Source organism: Tiliqua scincoides, chromosome 3 (assembly GCF_035046505.1).
Source record: "Tiliqua scincoides isolate rTilSci1 chromosome 3, rTilSci1.hap2, whole genome shotgun sequence".
Taxonomy (NCBI): Eukaryota; Metazoa; Chordata; class Lepidosauria; order Squamata; family Scincidae; genus Tiliqua; species Tiliqua scincoides.
The window spans coordinates 156,614,661-156,637,110 of record NC_089823.1 but is presented as its reverse complement, the minus strand read 5'-3'; positions in this window follow the sequence as shown (position 1 = coordinate 156,637,110).

The following is a 22,450-nucleotide window of genomic DNA, read 5'->3' as shown; positions in this document are numbered from 1 at the left end:
GTCACCATTTTGGCACCGCTGTACCCAGTGGCCCCACCAGGGATAAGATTGGACTATAAGTTCAGTAGGTCTGGTCTAGAGGGTAGAACCTCCGTTTGCCTGAAGATAACATCCGAAGGTCACCAGTTTGAGGCCACCGGCACCGTGAACGGCGAGACCTTGAAGCAGCTGACAAGCCTAGCCGAGTTATGCTGAGTTATTCCACCTGCTCTTTGGCCGCTGTCAGCCTATGTGGGAGAAAAATGGAGGCCAGAATATGATACCAGATAATAAAAGATCCATCTGAAATGTGGTTCTTGAAAGACAGAACCTTCTTCAATTGTAAAAATCCCTATTGGGATTTAGTATTGCCTGCCTATGTAAACCACCTTGAATTAAAGTCTGAGGAGAAATCTGATGATCAGGAAAGGCGGTATATAAATACCTGTAAAACAAACAAACAAGTCACACTGAACAGAATTAGACTCACTTCTGAGTAGGACTGTACTGTAAGCATAGTATACAGGCACACTAGTGCCTGTACAGTTAAGCCCAGGAGAAAATCTTGTGTACATTTGTTAAGCATAATACAGGAGTGTGTACAAAGTCTTGTCTGCTTTGCATGGCATGGAAGTGGAGCCAGCCACCTTAACTTTTAACTTCCCATGATGCAGAAGGGAAAGACATAAATGACTTCTCTCTCATCGTAAACAGGTTTTTGATATTTTAATATGCGGATGTTTGCTGTTCTGCAAAGTCAAACTAGAGTTACTTTAACATTTGAAGCAGCACATGCAACATTCACATTTACTTTAGAGTAGCCCCATTGAATACACTTGCACCCCCCTACTTTAACATTTTGCACTCCATCTACTGTACTATTGACAGGAGTACAAGGCAACATATAATGAGCATTGCAATCCATTTTATTCATCCATTTTTAGAAACTCAAACTTCTGCATTTGATACAACTGCCGCTCTAATTATAGAATGCTTTCAACACAATAAAAACTGCTTCCATATAACAACTCCTGAAATATCGTTTTTGGACAGCTAGCCAACACAGACTTTTATTCTCTAGGCTAGTAGACAGAATTAGTTTCTGTCTTTCCCCTGAGATGTGAGAGCTGCCTCTATGAATGAATGGAGAAACACATAATTTTGATGTGGTTCAACCCCCTCCCCCCATAAAAGAACACCCAAAATGTAGCAGCAAAGAGGGAGATTTCTGCTCTTTCAAACACAGGCCCTATTTCATGCTGAAAACACTTTCTGTACTGTATAACCTTTTCAACATACAGTATGTGTAACTCACAAACCAGTGTGGTTTGGGATGGGGTCTGAGTGGTAAAATGATTTGTCTGACTTTTCTTGTAACCCAGGGGAGTGTGGTTGGCTGGGAATTCAAAGCAGCCTCCATCCCCTCTCTCACATGCAGTATTACCAACAGACTCCATTGCAAGGATGTCTGCACAGGTTCTTCCTGATGGTCAGTCTGCTCTTTCACACCTTGACTAAAGGAAAATTGCTGTGTCATGCTTACTCAGCTATTTGGCACCAGTTAGTGGCCACTGCTTATTAAGACAATGCCTCCCTTGCTGCATCTTGAGATGCTCTGGGCACTGGTCCAAGGTCAAGAACCTGTATGCGGCCACATTTCAGCAAGCTGCATCATCATGCAATTTTTCTTGAAGTTAGTAACCTTTCTGTATAAAAGGGGTCTGGACGGGCTCATTAGACATGCACCTGGGCTCTGTGTAGGTGGCTGCAGACACACTACACAACTTTCCTATGGGAGAAATGCAACTATAGGAGGGGAAATCAATTCTATATTGGGAGACAGAAGAACCCTGTATTTCATTCTGCTGGTTAGTGGGATTTTTCTTGTGCAAAGCTAATAAATTGGTTCTTGTCTTATGTCACCTCCTGGTCTGCTCTATGGGCAGAGGAAGGTGCTTGTTTGAGGTACGGCTACCTTATCTGTTTGTTCAGTCATTTTTGCTCTCCTTCAGTGCAGCATTGGTCCAGGGAGCCCAGTCATCCTTCACATGATGCCAGCCTGCGAGGGAGGGCAAGTGTGCAACAGCCCCCCTTCTTGCTCACCTACGCTCCCCCTCTGGATAGTGCCCAGTGAATGTGATGCAGGCAAGAAGTTCATCTGAGAGCTTGTAGTGTGGGGGAAGGACTGTAAAGTACAGAGTAAGTGTAAAAGAAAATGGAAGGCATCTCCTAAATGGTGTCTTTTTTTGCAGAGGGGAATTTCAAGTCATGGTTTGCACAGGTTTAGCCCAAGTAAACAGAGATCAGACGCACAGAAATCCATTTTCTGGAGGGATGAAGCTATTTACAAAAATGTGTACTAAACCAATAGTAGCCATTGAAGGAAGGTAGATTTGTTTGCTTAATTTAAATTTTCTATTTCCCAGCTGGCTGGTGGGCAGAGAGGGAAGTATCCGCTGCTTGCAATTTATTCCTGTGTTAATAGGGGCAAAGGACTTCCAGACTTTGAATCCTGTGTATGCCTACCAGGGAGTAAACCGCAATGGGACTTGCTTCTGAGTAAACATGCATGGGACTTTTCTATCAATAGAGTTTTCTGAATTTTTAAGCAAGAAGCTGGAAAAAAAAATTAAGACGTTAAATGTTCATTTTGGGGTCTCTCTCTCCACTTCTTGCCCTGCCCCACTCAGGGGAGGATTCACTTAGTTTATTTCAACAATTATTTCCAGCCCTGCTCCCTCAGTCCCGCAGGGGAGTTCAGGGAAGTGCTGTGCCTTTCTTCCCTCTCTCATTGTAGGCCTCACAGGGGCTGCTATTGCAAGCACCCTATTAGAAAGTTCTCTTCCCCTGTGGAGACCTCTGGTGGTGCCTCTGGATACAGTGGTAGCCATTTTGACACCGCTGCACCCAGTGACTCCATCAGGGATAGGATTGTGCTGCCGGTTAGGATTACATCACAATGGTAATCAATCCTTTCCCATCTTCCCATTCCTAGGCACATTGTTCAGTCTCCTGTTTAAAGACTTTCAGTTTCTAGACATTGTTCAGTCTCCTGTTTAAAGACTTTCAGTTTCTAGAAAGCAAACGATGTTTAGTCAAACAAAAAGACATATTATTCCCTTGTAGTACTACAGAAGGTAATGGCTTGCTGAATTTACTGCCACTGTGAAGGTAATGCATTTTTTTCTTCGAGAAAATTCATCCAAAGGAGAACTGAGTTTTAAAGTGTAATGATTATGACTCAGTACAGTTTAGACCCTAATGAAACACAGTGAAATATATTCACAAATTGTATTATATTTTAGAATGTAGAAAATTTCATTTGGGTACAAGAAATATGTTTCAATGAGCAATCAAAGGAGTACTATTTAATTAAATTGCAGGCCTGCCCCTTTTTATATAAATGTGTTTTAAGTTCATGTTTGAGTAATTTTGCTTGTCAGACCCAATATAAGTAGAGATCATGCTTTACAATCTATATCTTCATATTCATAATATCACATTAAAATTATATTATCTTACAGAAATAAGACATTCTTTTTATTTATATTGGAAATCTATAATTAGTGGTGCCAGATTCCATTATATCAGATAAAGTACTTTTTAAAGACGAACTCATACTTTGTCTGAACTGTATCTCCACTTCTTTGGAACCTATTAAAAAGTATTCAGTCCTATTACTCTGATCCAGTAAGGGAGGTCCACTTTGTACTGAACTGCTCATTTGGATTTATTTTATTTATTTAACAACAACAACAACAAAGTATTTATATACCGCCTTTCTGGTCATCTGATTACTCCTCTGACTTTATTCAAGGTGGTTTTCATAGGCAGGCATTTCTAAATCCCTCAAGGGGATTTTTACAATCATAGAGGTTCTCTCTTTCAAGAACCAACAACATTTCAGAATGGATCTTCCTGGTTTCGTCTCACTTCTGGCCTCCGGTTCTCCCACGCAGGCTGACAAGCAGCTCCATCTCTCACATGGAGGGCAGCCAAGATGCTTCTTGCTCACACCAAGAGCAGGTGTAAGACTTTTTCATTCCACCTTTTCAACAGGTGCTCAAGGTGGCTAAGAGAAACAAGACACAAAGCCAAACATCTGAATGTGAAGCATTCCATGATATCCACATGAACATTCATCCCTCAAATTTCCTCCCTCTCTCCCTTTTCAAGTCCATGGAGTAGAAGTCAGAGGAGCAGTGGGAACAAGTAGGAGAACGAAGAAGACCATGCCCCACCAATCAGTCACCTGAGGCACCTGGTTCAGTTTGCCTCACAGATAGGCCGGTCCTTCTGCTCATGCCGGGGGTTACCCTTCTGAGAATTTAAACTGGCACGGAAATGAATTTCGCTGTGTGGTCCTCATATTATCCTATGGTGCGGGAAGAGGCAGAGCTACAATGGCACAGGCACTGGTAACGGAATATAAAAAGGAGGCCGCCCTATCTGAATCACACGGCCCAATCCTATCCCTCTCCTCCCACTGGTTAGCTCGCACAGAGTGTTGCAAGGAGGGGGTAGGTGCAACAGGGCAGTGATGGAGCAGGGAAGAAGGCAGATCAGGCCCAAGATTTTCCTAGTGTGGAATCCAGAAGATTAAGGGAGGGGGAAGAGGAAAGAGAATGGGGATAGATTCCTGGTGCATGCTGGTACCACTGAAATCTACCAGCTCCCTGCTCCATTCCACCTCCTGCCTGACACCCCTCCTTGCTCAGACACTCTCCCTGTCCCTCCCTGCCTCATTCCTCCTTGTGCCTGCTCCCCACACTGGCTTACCTGTGCACCTGCAGGTAGCTGGTAGTGGCAGCAGGCCACTGACACCACTGCCATTTATGGTGGCTGTTTCAAAACTGTGTTCTGCTGCCATAAATCCTTATTTATGGTTGGGCCATTAGTCGCCTTATACCATTGGTCCCTCTAGCCCAAAGGTTCTCAAACATTTAGCACCGGGACCCACTTTTTAGATTGACAATCTGTCAGGACCCACCAGAAGTGATGTCATGACCAGAAGTGATGTCATCAAGCAGGGAAATTTTTAGCAATCCAAGTCTGCAATCCTACCCACACTTACCCAGGAGTAACTTTCATTTACTATCATTGTTAAAAATATATAAAGAGTAGCCTGTTAAAAGGACAGATCTGTAACATTTCCCCAGTGCAGTCACATGGCATGGAAGCATCAAGTCTAATATATTACAAATAAAATATTGAAATGAATGGGGACCCACCTGAAATTGGCTCGTGACCCACTTGCTGGGTCCTGATGCATAGTTTAAGAAACACTGCTTTAGCCCATCTGTGTGGCTGTTGATCTCCCAGGTTACAGGTAAGGATGCCTGCTTCCTCTGCTATCTGAGATCCTGTTTAACCGGAAAGTCCAGGGATTAAACCTGGCTGGGACCTCTTGCATGCAAAGCATGTATTCTACCACTGAGTACATTTTCCTTTTCATTTTGCTCACCTAAAATATTCATTTTGTGGAACTCAGCTCCCATGCAGGAGGTGCCTTTAACCTTTCTAAAGGTCTCAGTTCCTTGTACTGTGCTGAGTTTCTCTCTGTAGATCAATCTTATCAGGTCTTGACATGTAAGGCATAGCATAGCTTGAACCTGTATCACTAATTCTAATATTAAGTCACGAGGAAACTTTCTAAATGTTATTCAGAACCTACAGTATAGACACTGCTTTTGCTTTTTCACTAGCACAAAGATTCATAGACTATTTAAAAAGAAAAAAAAATGTCCTGAGCTTTGAATTATTCCTAAGCTTGGTTGAACATTTTCCCCCCTTTAAGTATCATTCCAGTTCAAAGCCCTGCAGCGCACAAGAGGCTTAAATTGTTTTTGCCAATCTGCATGACCATTAAATTGATGCCGGCTGAACTGCAGCTGCCAGAATGTTAAAGTTCAACTGGTGCCTCCTGCAGTCCTCTGTGGATTTTGCTAACTGACGAATTTAAGGGCTGAACTACCCAAAACTCTGACTAAATGTGTTGCTTTGCAAACAGTGTTGACATGCACAAATGAAGTAATCAGAAGTCCTATAATGTCGAGGGAGCCACAATCACAAGAGACCGAGCAAGTATTTCCATTAGATTGGATTGCTGTAGGCTCAAAACTCGATATAGCTCTCCCCACTTGAGATCAATGGGCTCCTGGGGCAGTGACTCACAGTTCATCACAAGCATGTTGCTGTCTTAACGCGACTTGTCACATATAACAGTAATGATAAACCCAGGCCTAAGGTTGAGAGATCTGTGACTCTTGGGACACAAACCGTTCCATTCAGAATATGCTTGCCTTTGCAGATTGCATTGTTATTTCCCATCATTCCTCTCTACCCATGCAAGCCATTCCATCTGTATTCATTTGTCTGTTGCACTAAGCCTTTCAGTGGTGTGAACATTATTTTCTCGACTTGATTATAAATAAGACTGCAATCCTATACACCAGTGTTTCTCAATCTGTGGGTCGACCCACTAGGTGGTTTGCGAACCGATTTCAGGTGGGTCCCCATTCATTTCAATATTTTATTTTTAATATATTAGACTTGATGCTACCCTGGTCTGTGACTGCATTTGGGGAAATGTTACAGACCTGTACTTTTAACAAGCCACTATGTATATTCTTTTAACAATGATAGTAAATGGGACTTACTCCTGGGTAAGTGTGGGTAGGATTGCAGCCTAGGATTGCTAAAAAATTTTCTGTTTGATGATGTCATTTCCAGTCATGACATCACTTCCGGTGGGTCCTGACAAGATTCTCATTCTAAAATGTGGGTCCCAGTGCTAAATGTGAGAACCACTGCTATACACACTTACCTTAGGGAAGGTATCATTGAACTTAATGGGACTTACTTGTAAGTAGACATGGCTAAGATTGAACTGTAAGGGCCCAATCCTATCCAATTTTCCAGGGTTACTGTGCCAGTGGGGCATGAACTGGTTCTTGTGGTGGGGAGGAAGTCACAGAGGCCTCCTCAAGTTATGGGAACATTTGTTCCCTTACCTCAGGGCTGTATTGTGGCTGCACCAGTGCTAGGAAGTTGGATAGGATTGGGCCCTAAGTTGGTTGGCCAGTAAAAAAAGAAGTTGCCTTGTGTCTAGTTCCCTCTCTGTTTCCCAGTAACATTCAGGAAAGGAAATGTGTGAACCTGCTATCATCCCATGTATATTTCCCTACCTCACTTCAAATCACTGGCAGTCCACATTTCAAATAACGTCTATGTCTGTCCTTATGTTTATAGGCAATGGGACCTTATAGGTAAATGGGTCAGTATTCTTGTCTTGTACCCAGCTCCCTGGACCACAGACACCAATTACATGCACTTGGGTTGGAATGTCATTTATATTCTTTCTGATTGCAGGGATTTGCAGAAATAATGCCTTTGGAGAGCTGATAATCTGAATAATGTAAGAGCTGCAATCTCTGCAGGGTTGTATTTGCATAGCTATTTATGTAAATATTATCAGTCTTAAACCTTCAAAGGGCTGCACATTTTAAATTGCCATTGTTTCACTGAATGCTTCGTTCCCCCCCATTTTGATGTCGAAGAGATCAACTTCAAGGGTTTCTATTTACAAAACATGAATGCATATTTAGCATCTCATACGGAGACCTTCATGGATCTCGAATTCACCTTTTTGTCATTTTAAATTTGAATCCATAAACTTTTTCAGGTGAGCCTCATCAAGTTCAGCTTAAAGGGCACAGAGAGACCTAATTGAGATCTTCCCTTAGGAGCCCTCTGGAGTGCTGGTTTTAATCGAAGCAAGGTAAACATGTATTTACTCGGAAGCTGTCCAGTAAGCTAAGTCTTTGATGTATTCCAAATACATTTTTTCCCAATTTCCATCTGGAATGCATGACCTACTAAGAGTAGGTCTCTGCAGTTTTCTTTGAAGAATGTCTCTGGTTATTTTAAAAATCCATCAAAAGTGACTTGGGGCTGCTTCACACACCATGTTTTGTAAATATACTCCTAAGATGTTTTATGTGTGCATCTAAAACAAGAAACTAATGAAAAAGACCAAGACATACTTGCAAATAAATGTACTCGTATTATACAGGTAGACAGGAATCAGGATTGGCTATAGCTTCCTGTTGCTGTACACTCAACGTTGAGCATATATTCCATGAAAAACTTAGATTTGCCACTGCATAATATTTAAAAACTATTGGAATTGGTAGCTGCTTTACCGATGCGTTTGTTTAGCTCAGTATCGAGAGGAAGAGTGTCAGAGATCGTTGAGCCAAGGTACAGAAAGCACCCTACAGGTAGACCACAGCTGCGATACAAGGACATCTGCAAGAGGGATCTGGAGGCCTTAGGAGTGGACCTCAACAGGTGGGAAACCTTGGCCTCTGAGCGGCCCGCTTGGAGGCAGGCTGTGCAGCATGGCCTTTCCCAGTTTGAAGAGACACTTGGCCAACAGTCTGAGGCAAAGAGGCAAAGAAGGAAGGCCCATAGCCAGGGAGACAGACCAGGGACAGATTGCACTTGCTCCCAGTGTGGAAGGGATTGTCACTCCCGAATCAGCCTTTTCAGCCACACTAGACACTGTTCCAGAACCACCATTCAGAGCGTGATACCATAGTCTCTCAAGACGGAAGATTGCCAACACAACACACATTGGAATTGGGGAAAGAATACATCAATCACATATATTTGGAGACAAATTCCCTAACTTATGTTTCCTAATAGCATCAATTTGGAAAGAACCAAAAGATCTTTTAGTCCAGTAGAGTGGCCCCCAAAATAAGACCATTCATCAGCCTCTCACATATACATTTATATAGTCCAATCGCAGTGTGCCACAGACAGAGGTGAAATATTAGTGTTGCAGTAAGAACTGTTCAGGCTTATTGACCATGATCTATGGTGGGCATTTTCATACAGGTGAACTGCATCATATTGGCAACCTTCAGTCTCGAAAGACTATGGTATCGCGCTCTGAAAGGTGGTTCTGGCACAGCGTCTAGTGTGGCTGAAAAGGCCAATCCGGGAGTGACAATCCCTTCCACACCGGGAGCAAGTGCAGTCTGTCCCTGGTCTGTCTCCCTGGCTATGGGCCTTCCTTCTTTGCCTCTTTGCCTCAGACTGTTGGCCAAGTGTCTCTTCAAACTGGGAAAGGCAATGCTGCACAGCCTGCCTCCAAGCAGGCCACTCAGAGGCCAGGGTTTCCCACTTGTTGAGGTCCATTCCTAAGGCCTTCAGATCCCTCTTGCAGATGTCCTTGTATCGCAGCTGTGGTCTACCTGTAGGGCGCTTTCCTTGCACGAGTTCTCCATAGAGGAGATCCTTTGGGATCTGCCCATCATCCATTCTCACGACATGACCGAGCCAACGCAGGCGTCTCTGTTTCAGCAGTGCATACATGCTAGGGATTCCAGCACATTCCAGGACTGTGTTGTTAGGAACTTTGTCCTGCCATGTGATGCCGAGAATGCGTCGGAGGCAGCGCATGTGGAAAGCATTCAGTTTCCTCTCCTGTTGTGAGCGGAGAGTCCATGACTCGCTGCAGTACAGAAGTGTACTCAGGATGCAAGCTCTGTAGACCTGGATCTTGGTATGTTCCGTCAGCTTCTTGTTGGACCAGACTCTCTTTGTGAGTCTGGAAAACGTGGTAGCTGCTTTACCGACGCGTTTGTTTAGCTCGGTATCGAGAGAAAGAGTGTTGGAGATCGTTGAGCCAAGGTACACAAAGTCATGGACAACCTCCAGTTCATGCGCAGAGATTGTATTGCTGGGAGGTGAGTCCACATCCTGAACCATGACCTGTGTTTTCTTTAAGCTGATCATCAGTCCAAAATCTTGGCAGGCCTTGCTAAAACGATCCATGAGCTGCTGGAGATCTTTGGCAGAGTGGGCAGTGACAGCTGCATCGTCGGCAAAGAGGAAGTCACGCAGACATTTCAGCTGGACTTTGGACTTTGCTCTCAGTCTGGAGAGGTTGAAGAGCTTTCCGTCAGATCTGGTCCGGAGATAGATGCCTTCTGTTGCAGTTCCAAAGGCATGCTTCAGCAGGACAGCGAAGAAAATCCCAAACAAGGTTGGTGCAAGAACACAGCCCTGCTTCACGCCACTTCGGATGTCAAAGGGGTCTGATGTGGAGCCATCGAAGACAACAGTGCCCTTCATGTCATTGTGGAAGGATCTGATGATGCTGAAGAGCCTGGGTGGACATCCGATCTTGGGGAGAATCTTGAAGAGGCCGTCCCTGCTGACCAGGTCGAAAGCCTTCGTGAGATCTATGAAGGCTATAAAGAGTGGCTGTCATTGTTCCCTGCATTTCTCCTGCAGTTGTCTAAGGGAGAATACCATATCAGTGGTGGACCTGTTGGCTCGGAATCCGCACTGCGATTCTGGATAGACGCTCTCTGCAAGTACCTGGAGCCTCTTTAGTGCAACTCGGGCAAACAACTTTCCTACACGGCTAAGGAGAGAGATGCCATGGTAGTTGTTGCAGTCACCCCTGTCACCTTTGTTCTTGTACAGCGTGATGATGTTTGCATCCCTCATGTCTTGAGGTACTCCACCTTCTCTCCAGCAGAGACAGAGGATTTCATGCAGCTCAGTGACGATGATCTCTTTGCAGCACTTTAGGACATCAGCAGGGATGCTGTCTTTTCCAGGTGCCTTGCCAAAGGCAAGGGAGTCCAGGGCCACGTGAAGTTCTTCTAGGGTTGGTTCACTGTCAAGCTCCTCCAACACAGGCAGACACTCAATGTTGTTCAGCGCTTCTTCGGTGACTACATTTTCTCTGGAATATAGCTCAGAGTAGTGCTTCACCCAGCGTTCCATCTGCTGCGCCCGATCCTGGATGACCTCGCCTGTTGCAGACTTCAGAGGGGCAATTTTCTTCTGTGTTGGATCTAGGGCCTGCTTGATACCATCATACATCCCCTTGATGTTGCCCGTGTCAGCTGCTATCTGTATCTCGGAACAGAGCTGGAGCCAGTAGTCATTAGCACATCTCCTGGCAGCCTGCTGGACTTTGCTGCGAGCAGCTCGGAGGACCTGCAGGTTGCGCTCACTGGGACAGGCCTTGTATGCTGCTTGAGCTCTCCTCTTTTCCTCAATGACTGGTGTCAACTCCTCAGAGTGGGCTTCAAACCAGTCTGCCATCTTGTTGGTCCTCTTGCCAAATATGGACAAGGCGATGTTGTAAACGGTATTCTTGAAATGTTCCCATCTGTTGGATGCGTTTGCATCGGCCGGGCCTGGAAGAGATTCTGAAGTGCTTGTGCAAATTCCTCCACTTTTCTCTGATCCCGGATCTTGCTGGTATCAATGCGAGGTCTTCCTTCCTTTTTCGTGTGGTACAGTCGCTTTGCTTGCAGTTTCACTCTGCTGCACACCAGGGAGTGGTCAGTGTCACAGGCAGCACCGTGATAACTGCGTGTGATCTTGATGCTGGGAAGGCTGGAGCGTCTGGAGAGAATCAGGTCGAGCTGGTGCCAGTGCTTTGATCTTGGGTGTCTCCAAGAGACTCTATGTTGGGGCTTCGTGTTGAAGAATGTGTTGCTGACACAGAGACCGTGATGACAGCAAAACTCTAGCAGGCGTTGTTACAAATTGCTCCAGATACTTCAGATAAATGAACCAAACTCTGTGCTATAGAAGAAAATTATGGCTATATAGCTGGCCTGGTTTTGAGGAGACCTATAGGACACCAAGAAACCGATACAGGGGTAAGGAGGAAATATCTCTGGCAGACCTTCTGATGCTCACATCCGCACTGGATGCAGTACGGCTGCATCATTGGGAATGATGGTGGATAAGATTGAGCAGTAAAGCTCATTGAAGTTCATGTTCATTGTCAGTATTTGTTTATTGTCATGTTTATTGTCAAAAATTTGGCCCATTTATATCCCACAACCTTCTCTTATTACTTATTGGGGTATGTGGACAAGACAAATGTATCAATGATCATTAGATATAAAAGCCAAATGTGACCATATTTGATCACAATGTGATCACTGTGGCAATGTGTCCCTAGGTACCATGTGTCCCTGGGGATAAACAGCAGGAAATTCCCTTCACTTTCATACTTAGCATGTTGCCCCGGTGTGTGTCTTATGCGGTGCTCTGTCTTGAATCAGGCCAAATCCAACTTGAAACACTTGCGTGGATTAGAGCGATTAAATTTTGGCTCAAAATATTCTATAATTCTGACCCTAACACTCTTTTATATCACCTCCTTGTTGACCCTTACTTCTCTGATAAACTTTGGAGTGCAAAAATAAAACAATTGGGAGTTGAGCCTGACTTACTTGGTCATTTGTCCCAAGCCGAGGCTTTCAGGCTCATTAAAGGGAGACTCCTGGATACTCACTCCTCTAATATTTTATCTGCAGCCAATAAAACTTGTTCACCTTTATTTTATCACTTACCAGTTAAAGTAGGCGAAATTCCCAATTATCTCTATATTTTGGAATGCCCAAAGATTAGAAGGGCCTTTTCTATGGCCCGTTGTAATTCTATTCCATCTTCTGTTCTTTGGGGTAGATTTAATGGCATTCCTTTCCAGGAAAGAATTTGTCCCTGTCCTCAGCGGGCTGTAGAAACGTTAGACCACCTTCTTCTTCATTGTCCGCTTCACAATGAGGCCAGAAGGAAATGTCTGGCCCTTTAATTTTACCTCAACACCCTTGCTGAGGATTTTGCTAGATTGCAATTTTTATTAACCTCCACTGATTTTGACATTGTCTCTCAGATAGCTAAATTTATCTCACAAATCGTGGCGACTAATCTGAAGCGTGTCTCTACTCTCTGAAGTGTTTGGTTATAGGTGTTATTTGTAATTTGCTATGTATGCTTGTGCACTTCTGTATGTTTTTTTGTTGTTGCTGTATGCTCAATAATGCCTAATAAAGGTGTCTGAATCTGAATCTACTTAGCATGTGAATTTATAGGAAAAATGATTGTCCAGTGTTCAGAATGAACCTTTGACCAGCAAGGTAATTTTGACTACCAAGCAATGTAACTTACAGCAATTTACTTCCAAATACAGGTGTGCATCGCTTAGTGACCTTCCACCTAATGACAAGACCGCATATGCGAGGGTGATCAATGCACAACAAAGAGGCTCTTAATGAGGTAATCAAGTCTGCAGTAGCCTGCAGAACAGGGGTGAATTCAGTTGGGTAGACTTGGGCTCCTGACTGGACTCTGAGCCATTGGCTGGGATGGGAGCCCAGGTCTACCCAGCTGGTAAATCAGGGCTCTGAGTCCAGGCAGGAGCCCAGGTCTAACCAGCTGGTAGACCTGGGCTCCCGCCTGGGTTTGGAGTCCAGATCTACTGGTTGGGTAGACCTGGGCTCTCATTCCAGCCAATCTTGCTGGCGCTGTGCCCAGTGGGCATTCTCCTGGTGTCAAATTTTGCTCCCTAGCCCATCTGGCGCCCTTCCCTGCTGGGCTGGCAGACAGTTTGGGGGACCACGCACCCATGGTCCCCCCTTGGATCTGCCCCTGCTGTGCAGCAAGTGTCTGTTTTAGGGTTAATTTGCCATAGCAATCTACTGTGGTATATTTCCATTGCCTGGTAGAAGTTTCTGAAAAGAGCAGTGTTTCTCCTATTCTTATCACTTAATTGGTTGCATCTTCTAAGCCTTATTAGTGTTACCAGGCAAGGACCACTCCTGCTTATCTCATCTTATATTAATAACTATTAATATAGGCATAGTAGGCATCTATAAGAAAGCCCTAAGCCCAGTGCTTCCCAAACTTACCTGGCTAGTGAAGCCCTTCCCCAGGCTTGAACCTGGAAGTGAATGGCTGTGACATGTTTTGAATCACAGGATGATGTCACTGGCCACTTACATCTGGGTTCAGCGAATGAAGCCTAAAAATAGCGGTAAGGAGGCCAGGGTGGACAGGCTGGCTGGCTGGTTTTTTTTAATAGGCTGCCACTATTTTTAGGCTTGTACCATGATCTTACTGCTTGGTGGCAGGTCTCCCACAATGCCCCAAGTAGTGCCTCACAATGCCTCAGGGTTTTGTGATGCACAGGTTGGGAACCATTGTCTGAGCCCATTATCAGCGAACATCAATGTAGAACAGGGGTGCTCACACTTTTTTGGCTCGAGAGCTACTTTGAAACCCAGCAAGGCCCGGAGATCTACCAGAGTTTTTTTTACAATGTTCACGCCATCATAACATATAACATTTATGTGTACAATGTATGTTGGTGTACCTTGAGCCCCACTGAGTATAACAGGACTTACTCCTGAGTAGACATGCCTAGGATTAGGCTATGAGGTTGCAATCCTAGCCACACTTACCTGGGAGTAAGCCCCATTGAATACAATGGGCCTTACTCCCGGCGTTTCCTCCCAGAGGCACCTGAAGGGGGGGGTCGGCACTCCGCGATCTACTCATTTTGCCTCGCGATCTACCGGTAGATTGCGATCCACCTATTGAGCACCCCTGATGTAGAACATCCTAGAAGGTGCTTCAGATCCACCGTGGTCATTAGAAGTCACTCACAGCTGAATATGGTACTCCCAACAGCTGAATGGGCCTCCCATTATCAGACAGCTGTAGTGTAGGCCTCCTGGGAGAAGCTGCACAGACCACCCACCAGAGTTCATCCACTGTTGTTTTTGCGCTGTCAACGGCAGCAGTGAGGTACGCTCTCTGTCGCATTTTGCTTGCTTAGAAATCTCACTAGTGTCTTCATTAGGTATGTAATAAATAAACCCCATTTCCTTCATCCATTGATGTGTCCATTGCCTCCATAGCCAAAAAGAATGACTGCCTCCAGTCATGCAAAAAAGTTGCTTTGTTTTTGTTTTTATTCAACTCTTGTGTGGGGTGAGCATTGAGGAGCATGTTATTAAAAAACAAACAAACACGAAGAGCTTGCAAACCCGAATAACAGAAATTTTTTGGAGTGCTATTTGGTAACCTTGTGGGATATTGTTCAAAAACTATGATGAGTGCATTTATCTGCATTTCCAAATCTTGGCAGTTTATGTTTTAATTCAAGTAATTCCTCCGTGTATGTTTGAAAATCTAATTTAACAATCCATCTCCACTTAACAAAGAACATGCACACATTATAACCTCTTGGAAACATGAGGCCAGTTCTGACATTTACAAATGGTTTTATGCAGAGTGGCCTGACCTTCCCCAAAGATGTAGCCATGTGGAGAAAGTAACAATGGATGTGTTGCATCCCCTGATACCAGCTCCATTTATTAGCTGTGATTAATGTAACTGTGGTGGATGAAAAATATGCCCCTGTGCTCCTGTGAATAGCTTTGCAGCTTTGTCTTTGGCATGGCTAGGCTACTTTGTATGGAACAATCTGTACATTTCTGAACCAGCACGTGGAAAAGCCAAGGCTCTGGATTAATGTAATTTGCCCACATTAAATACAAAAATAGCATCACTGACAAAATTATGGGCCTCAATAAACCAGAAATACTAGCTGCTACCAAAGGACTGCTTTGAATATTTTTCAGTTAATGCTCTGTAATGGTGAACATGCAAGATCCTCAGTTTATTTTATTTGTAATTGAAATCAGTTTTACTCTGCTTGCCTCATAGATAGATAGATAGATAGATAGATAGATAGATAGATAGATAGATAGATAGATAGATAGATAGATAGATAGATAGATAGATAACATACAGCATAGCATGTAACAGAAAAAAAAACACAAAATTATTAAACAGGAAAAAAGTCAACAGCAGAACTCAGTAGCATGAGCAGCAGTAAATCAGTCAACTGCACTTTTCCCTTTGAAGGCCCTCTGAAATAACTTTTCAATGCTCACCAGAAGGCAAGCAGCAATGGTGCCAGTTGGATATCCTCTGGAATGATGCCACAACCAAAAAGGCCCTCTGCTGTGTGCCTATCTGCAGCACATCAGACCAGAGGAGGACACTGCGGGCCCAATCCGAACTAACAACCAAGTCCTATTGCCAGTGGCACCCAGGGTTCCGGTGGCGCTGAAATGGTGACCTCTGAATCCAATAGGTGGGAGTCTCCTCAGGGTAAGGGAGTGTTTGCTCTCTATCCAGGTAACGCAACTGTGGCACCAGTGAGCCTCCTTGGATCAGTGCCCGCTTTTGAATGGGCGCAGACACAAGGAGGCTCATGTTGGGCTGCCAGGGCAGGGAGGGAGGTTAGGATACGGCGGCAGAGCCTACTGCCATCATGTAATAACAGAATGAAACATAACTTTTGCTTATTTGTACAACTCGGGGTGCAATCCTAACTGTGCCCTGGGTTGGTGCAAATACCTTGCGCTGGCCTGGAAGGGTTGCAAACGTGCTGTAAAGCATGTTTGCACCTCCGTGGGAGTAAGCTTTGCCGGCACAGGGATGTGTGCCGGACTGTGGAGGCTGCAGTCAGCCTCCATGCTGATGGGGAACAGAGGGTCTAGGGGTGTGTGTGGAGGGTGGGGAGAAGGCGTTTCAGGGTGGGGCGGCGGACAGCGGACGGGCCTATGGGTGGCTGCTTGGGGAGCAGGAGGCAGGGCCAAGACCTGACACTTATGCCGGATCCTAGCCCCAGATGGCACAGAGCGACTCCAGGTTGCTCCATTCTGCTCAGATCTGCCCCACCTCTTTAGGTGGGGCAGATCTAGTAGACCCATTGGGGCCACTGTGGCTCTCCCTGGGGTAAGGGGCATTTTCTCCCCTTGCATCGGGCCGAGTCTCAGCCAGCCCCAAACTTGCGCTGTATTCAACGCAGGCCCACTGGCCTTCCTGTTTCAGCGCAAGTTAGGATTGTGCTGCCCGTGAATAGAATTGCCTGTACCTGTTGCTGTTGTACGGTATTATCTGAAAGTGTCATTCTATCAGGTTTGGTTTTCAGAGATCACGTTTCGCCTTCCACAACTGCTCTTCCTGCTGCTGAGAAAAACCTGTGAAGGAGGAGAGTGTGCTGACTGCTGATAAATTCACTACTTTCCAAATGAAAGGCAGAGCTGAGTACCGTTCACTTGCAGCAAGTGTCTACGACTGCCAGCAACACTAACCAGTTTGAATCAAAAGTGTTTCATTTGCCCGTGCACCCGATACGATCTGAAGCACTATTTCCCTGGGGAATTGGTATGCGCTGAAAACTAATGGATGGGGTAAGAGCGCATAATAAGAGCCATTTCTTTGTCATTAATCAGGACACAAAGAAAAGAACAGTGACCTAACAAAGAATGTAAATGGTTGACAAAGGAAAACAAGCTTTTCAGATTTCATTTGGGCAGCTGAAACTAGCTTTTGCAAAATTATTTTGATTAAAGACTAAAAACATTTCACTTCAAAGACTTTAGTGCTCTAAAAGCTTCATGACAACCCACTCCTTGTGAGTGGGCTAGTTCTTTCAATTTCCCTTTTGTCTAATATCAGAAGGTATAATAAACAGTCACCCTCATCCATTCCAATCTAGGAAAAGTATTCAAGAGCCTGTCACATCTACGGGCCTTAAAATGAGAGGCTTTCATATGATGGATCACTCCACTTTCTTCTCCAGTCTGGAAGTTTCTTGGTTGGGGCTCTGTTATATTATGTGAATGCCCACATTTGGTACAAAGGAGATACTGATGGAACAGGTATGACAGGGGCCTCCTCTGTAGGCAGAGGAAGAGGTGGTGGATTGGGCTGAAAATATAAAAACTGTTACCCTGCAAATGCCTGACCTTGTCTGATCTCAGAAGCTAAGCAGGGTCAGGCCTGGTTAGTACTTGGATGGGAGACCGCCTGGGAATACTGGGTGCTATAGGCTTATATCATAGTCTTTCAAGACTGAAGGTTGCCAAACCTTCACAAAATGATGATACAACCTTGAATGAAATGTTTATGCAAACCTCAACACACAGTGTGATGTGAACCACTATAATACTATTCACAAAATTTTCTTTTGCACTATGTGGGACAGTTGGGCAGCCCAATCCTGAGCTGCCTGCAGCGCCCAGGCTCTGTTGCTCTGTGGAGGGCTGCCCCCGGATCCAGCACCTCCTGCACTACTGCGGAAGGCACCTCAGGAGAAGGGGACATTCATGCCCTTCCCCCGAGTAAGGGAAGCAGCCCCGCAATGGGGCTACTCTCCTTAGTGCCGACCAAAAGGTTGGCGCTAAAGTAAAGGCACTCATGTAGGGCGTGCCGGCCTCCATGCTGGCGGGATGCCAGAGATGCCAGTGCCATACATTGCCCACAGCGGTGAAGTGCCTTATGGAACTTTTGTGACAACCACTGCCTGGTCAGCGCACGAGCAAGTGGCATCACCTGAGCAGAGGACTGGGCTGTCAATTGTTCTTTGAAATGGTGTATCTTGAGGCTGCCTACCTATTTGTTATTCAATTGTTTTTCTCTTGTTCTTCCATCCCAAAAGGGAATCTCAACATGGCAGTTTCTACTATACGGGGCTGTAAGAGTTGATGTGTGATGTGTTATGGGAGCATATGCTTCCGTTCAGTGGGAGGGTACATGTGACACTGAGAATGATATCAGGTTTACACAGGCATATCCCAAATTAGCTAGTTTCTAATGTTATATTTACAGATGAAATTTGGCACAGAGCCACTAAAAATATACATGTCATTAGCATCAACTTAGCTTTGACAAGGAACAGCAATAGATTGTACATACTCAGATCTGCTTTGAATCAGCACTGTCTTATAGGTCACACTTCTTGTCAACATCCATTACTCTAATGCAGGGTAGACTAATCTGTTCGTCTAATGTACATTTTTATGTACTTCCTCTGCCACTCCCTGGTCTCCAATGGGCCTACTCGGAACTACCCCAGGTATTTTGCTAGCATAAATCGGTCAGGCCGAAGGGCAAGTGCTGGGCCTGAGATGGGGGCGCTGGATCTACTGCTGCTGAGATCTGCCCCCAACCCAATCTTGACACAGGCTCCACTCTGATCCGCCCCCAAACTGCCCCACTGGCACCTTACCTGCTTCAATCACTGGTCTGCAGCCCACCACTGCTGGCATGGCGCTTCCCAGTTTTGTAGCAAGCCACAGAATGTCAGACCTATGGCAGCCGGCAGCCCACCAAATACACTAGCAAAATTCATGGTCTCATAGATTGGATTGGGCCATTGCTTATGTCTGAATTTGCAATCCTATACACATGTCCCGGAGAGTAACAGTCTAGTTTTGAAGGCCTTGGTGCCCAGGACTGCAGCAGCGCTAAAATGGTGACTGCTGCATCTTGTGGGTACCAAGGCTACTGCTGGGGTCTCCTCTTGGTAAGGGAGCATTACCCCAGGTAATGCTGCTGCGGCGCCAATGGGTCTCATTGCCTCTGCACCTGTGTTTGAGCTGGCTCACAGCTCAGGAGACCTGTGTCAGGTCACCCAACTCAAGAGGGGGTTCTGGATTCAGTCGCATCTCTGCCATCATCTCAACTCTCATCCTGGGCCCGATCCTCCTCTTCCTCTGTCCCATTCCGCCTACTCCCTGCCTCTACCCCCTCCCCTGAAAATACTGCTGGCCAGTGCTAGAAGAGCACTGTCCATCCATGTGGCACTGAGCCTACTGGTGCTGGCACTCCCTCCACCCCCAGTGCCATAAGTATGCCTTATGGCACATTTACAACAGTTAGAGCTGGTGGTACAGGCCTAAGGATTGGGCCCTAAGTCTCACTGAATGTAATGGGACTTACTACTGAGTAAACATGCATTGTTATGTGCTGTAAATGGGCAGTATGCAAGTTCTTGAAAGTAGGTGATCTATCTTGATAAAATGGTGCCAATGCAACAAGCAAGTATGTTGAATGTGCTCCTTTCCCTATTGGGAGGAAAGCCCTACTATAAAACCTATCTCTGATATGATTTCACTTTTGATAGGTCTACTATATTTGCCGGAAGATTGTATTCTAGCATCAGGCTTCACACTTCTTAACCAACTCCAAGGGATATGCATTTCTTTCATAGTGAATGAAAAATGGGAACAAATGGGGTCCACATTCATTGCATTTGTCATCAAGAAGTCAATGGCAAAGGCACAAATGAGTTCTTAATAGTCCCGTATTTATTCATTTTCCTGTAGCAGTCCAACCAGAATTGGGCAGATGGAGGTTACAGCAAGAAGACAATGAAAGCAATGGAAGGGAGTATGGCACTTTACATGGCACTAATCTTTAATTCAAAGGCACTTTTGTAAATTGGACACAATATTGGTCCACACAGCACACTGCCATCACAAGTCTATATATAGACTTGTGGAAGTCTCTAAAAGAGGGAGCTAAAGGCAGTTTTTATTTGTTGCATGCACGTACTTGGAGGCCTGTACCACCAGGCATTTCTGGGTGCAATGTCCTTGCCATAATGGAAGAGAAGCTCTTGCAACAATGCAATTTAGGAAATAGCAAGTGAATGCTAAGAAACAATTCAGATTATATACTGTAGAGCCCAATTCCACCACCCTGTCGCTACAGCTGTGCCAATATGGCAACCACTGCAACCTAAGTGGGGGAGGGGGCAGTTGCAGAAGCCTCCTCTAGGTAAGGGAACAATTGTTCCCTTACCCAGGCGTAAGCCTCCACCACACATGATCCCTGGGCAGAGGTGTATGTCCTCAAATGCCTGAAGAATGGCTGCACAACTACGAAATGAGCAGCAGGAGAAATGGAGTTGGTTTCCCCAAGATAACCAACTGAGAATAAATGGACAAAGATACAGGCAACGTTTGTGAAAATAGGAGCACAGTTAGTTAGAAGCTGACCACAGATTCCCAGACTCACAATATGAGAATCATTCGGATTCTGATGAATACAACCCTGGTTAATAAACACAGACATGAATGAATCTTTTCATTTTCATGAAAATGAACAGGAAATGATTTCTTTTCTTGCAGATCTCTAGTACTTCCAAATAAATGCCACATTCCTAGTACATTATGCTGAATGTGTTCAAGCTTGTGATCCTAGGAACACTTAGGGCCCAATCCTATCCAACTTTCCAGCACCGGTGTAGCTGCAGTGCAGCCCAAGGTAAGGAAACAAATGTTCCCTTACCTTGAGGAAGGCTGTGTGACTGCCTCCCCACCACAGGATGCAGCGCACACCCCCATGGCACAGCAGCGCCAGCCCTGGAAAATTGGATAGGATTGGGCCCTTACCTGGTTGCAAGCCCCATTGAACATGATGACATGACTGAACTTTTCTTTAATTTAATTTGATTTTTATGCAGCTTTTCATTCAAGGAGAGCAGGATGGTGTACGTGGTTCCCCCTTTTTATTGTCACAACAACTCTTTGAGATGGGTTAGGCTGAAAGAAAGTGACTAGCCCAAGGTCACCCAGTGAGCTCCATGGCGGACGAGTCCTGGTCTAACAAGCTACTACCTGACATTGGTTCAGGATCGCAAACTGTAAATTCCACCATAAAAAAGACAGCTAAAGTGAAATGGAAAAGTGAAGAGGAAACGTCACACCACGATGTGAAGCAAAATCTTCCACAGCAAAATATAGCTGCTGTTCCTACCCTCTGTTGCTTTCTCCCAATCGATTACCAACTTATAAGAGAACTGTTCTCTCATCCTATGACTGCTAAGTCTGGTGAGGAATCTTTTCAAAAGCTTTTGTGAAAGTCCAGCTATGTAATGCCTAATAGGTCACTCTTTGCTACATGCTTGTTGACCCTCTCAAAAAATTCTAAGGTTGATGAAGTAAAACTTCTCTTTGGTGACATTGTGCTGCTTCTTCCCCAGTGAGATGTATTCTTTTGTGCCAAATAGTTCAAGCTTTAAGAATACTTTCTACAATTTACTAGGGAGAGAAATGCACTGTCCGGTCTCTAATTTCCTCAACTCTTCTTATATTTTTTAAGAAGACATTACGGGCCCAATCCTATCCAATTTTCCAGCACCAGTGCAACTGTAATGCAGACCCAAGGTAAGGGAACAAATGTTCCCATACCTTAAGGAAGCCTCTGTGACTACTGCCCCACCACAAGATGCAGTGCATGCCCCCTTGGTACAGCTGCACTGGCAATGGAAAACTGGATAGGATTGGGCACTACATTTCCTACTTCTCACTCTTCTGATTTTTATGATGTTACATCTTTTAGTTAAAAGCTCAACAACTACCTGTTTGAATTTTTTTTTGACAGCTCTCCAATGAATTCCATGTTAATAACTTGTAACAATTATAATGTTAATTGGAACATTCCATTCTTTCTCACCTCTACCTGCCAGAGTTCCTCAGAGGTGTTTTCTAAAACCAACAGTTCAAATCTTCACTATCCTCTTCAGTGAAAAATGTTGCCAGAGATGAAGCTTAGTATGAAAAAGTTCACTGAGCTTCTTTGCAATTTCCCTCAGTTTGCCCATGCTCTCCCCAATAAACACGTGAGATAAGTTGCTTGGAATATAAATTGGGCCACTTTATGGAAAGCCAAACACATATTTAAGCGACCCTGCAGCAGGCCCAGCCTCAGAACTCCTCTCCCCTTTAGTGCAGGCACCTCACCTAGAAGAGTCAGCAAATCACTGTTTATTCTC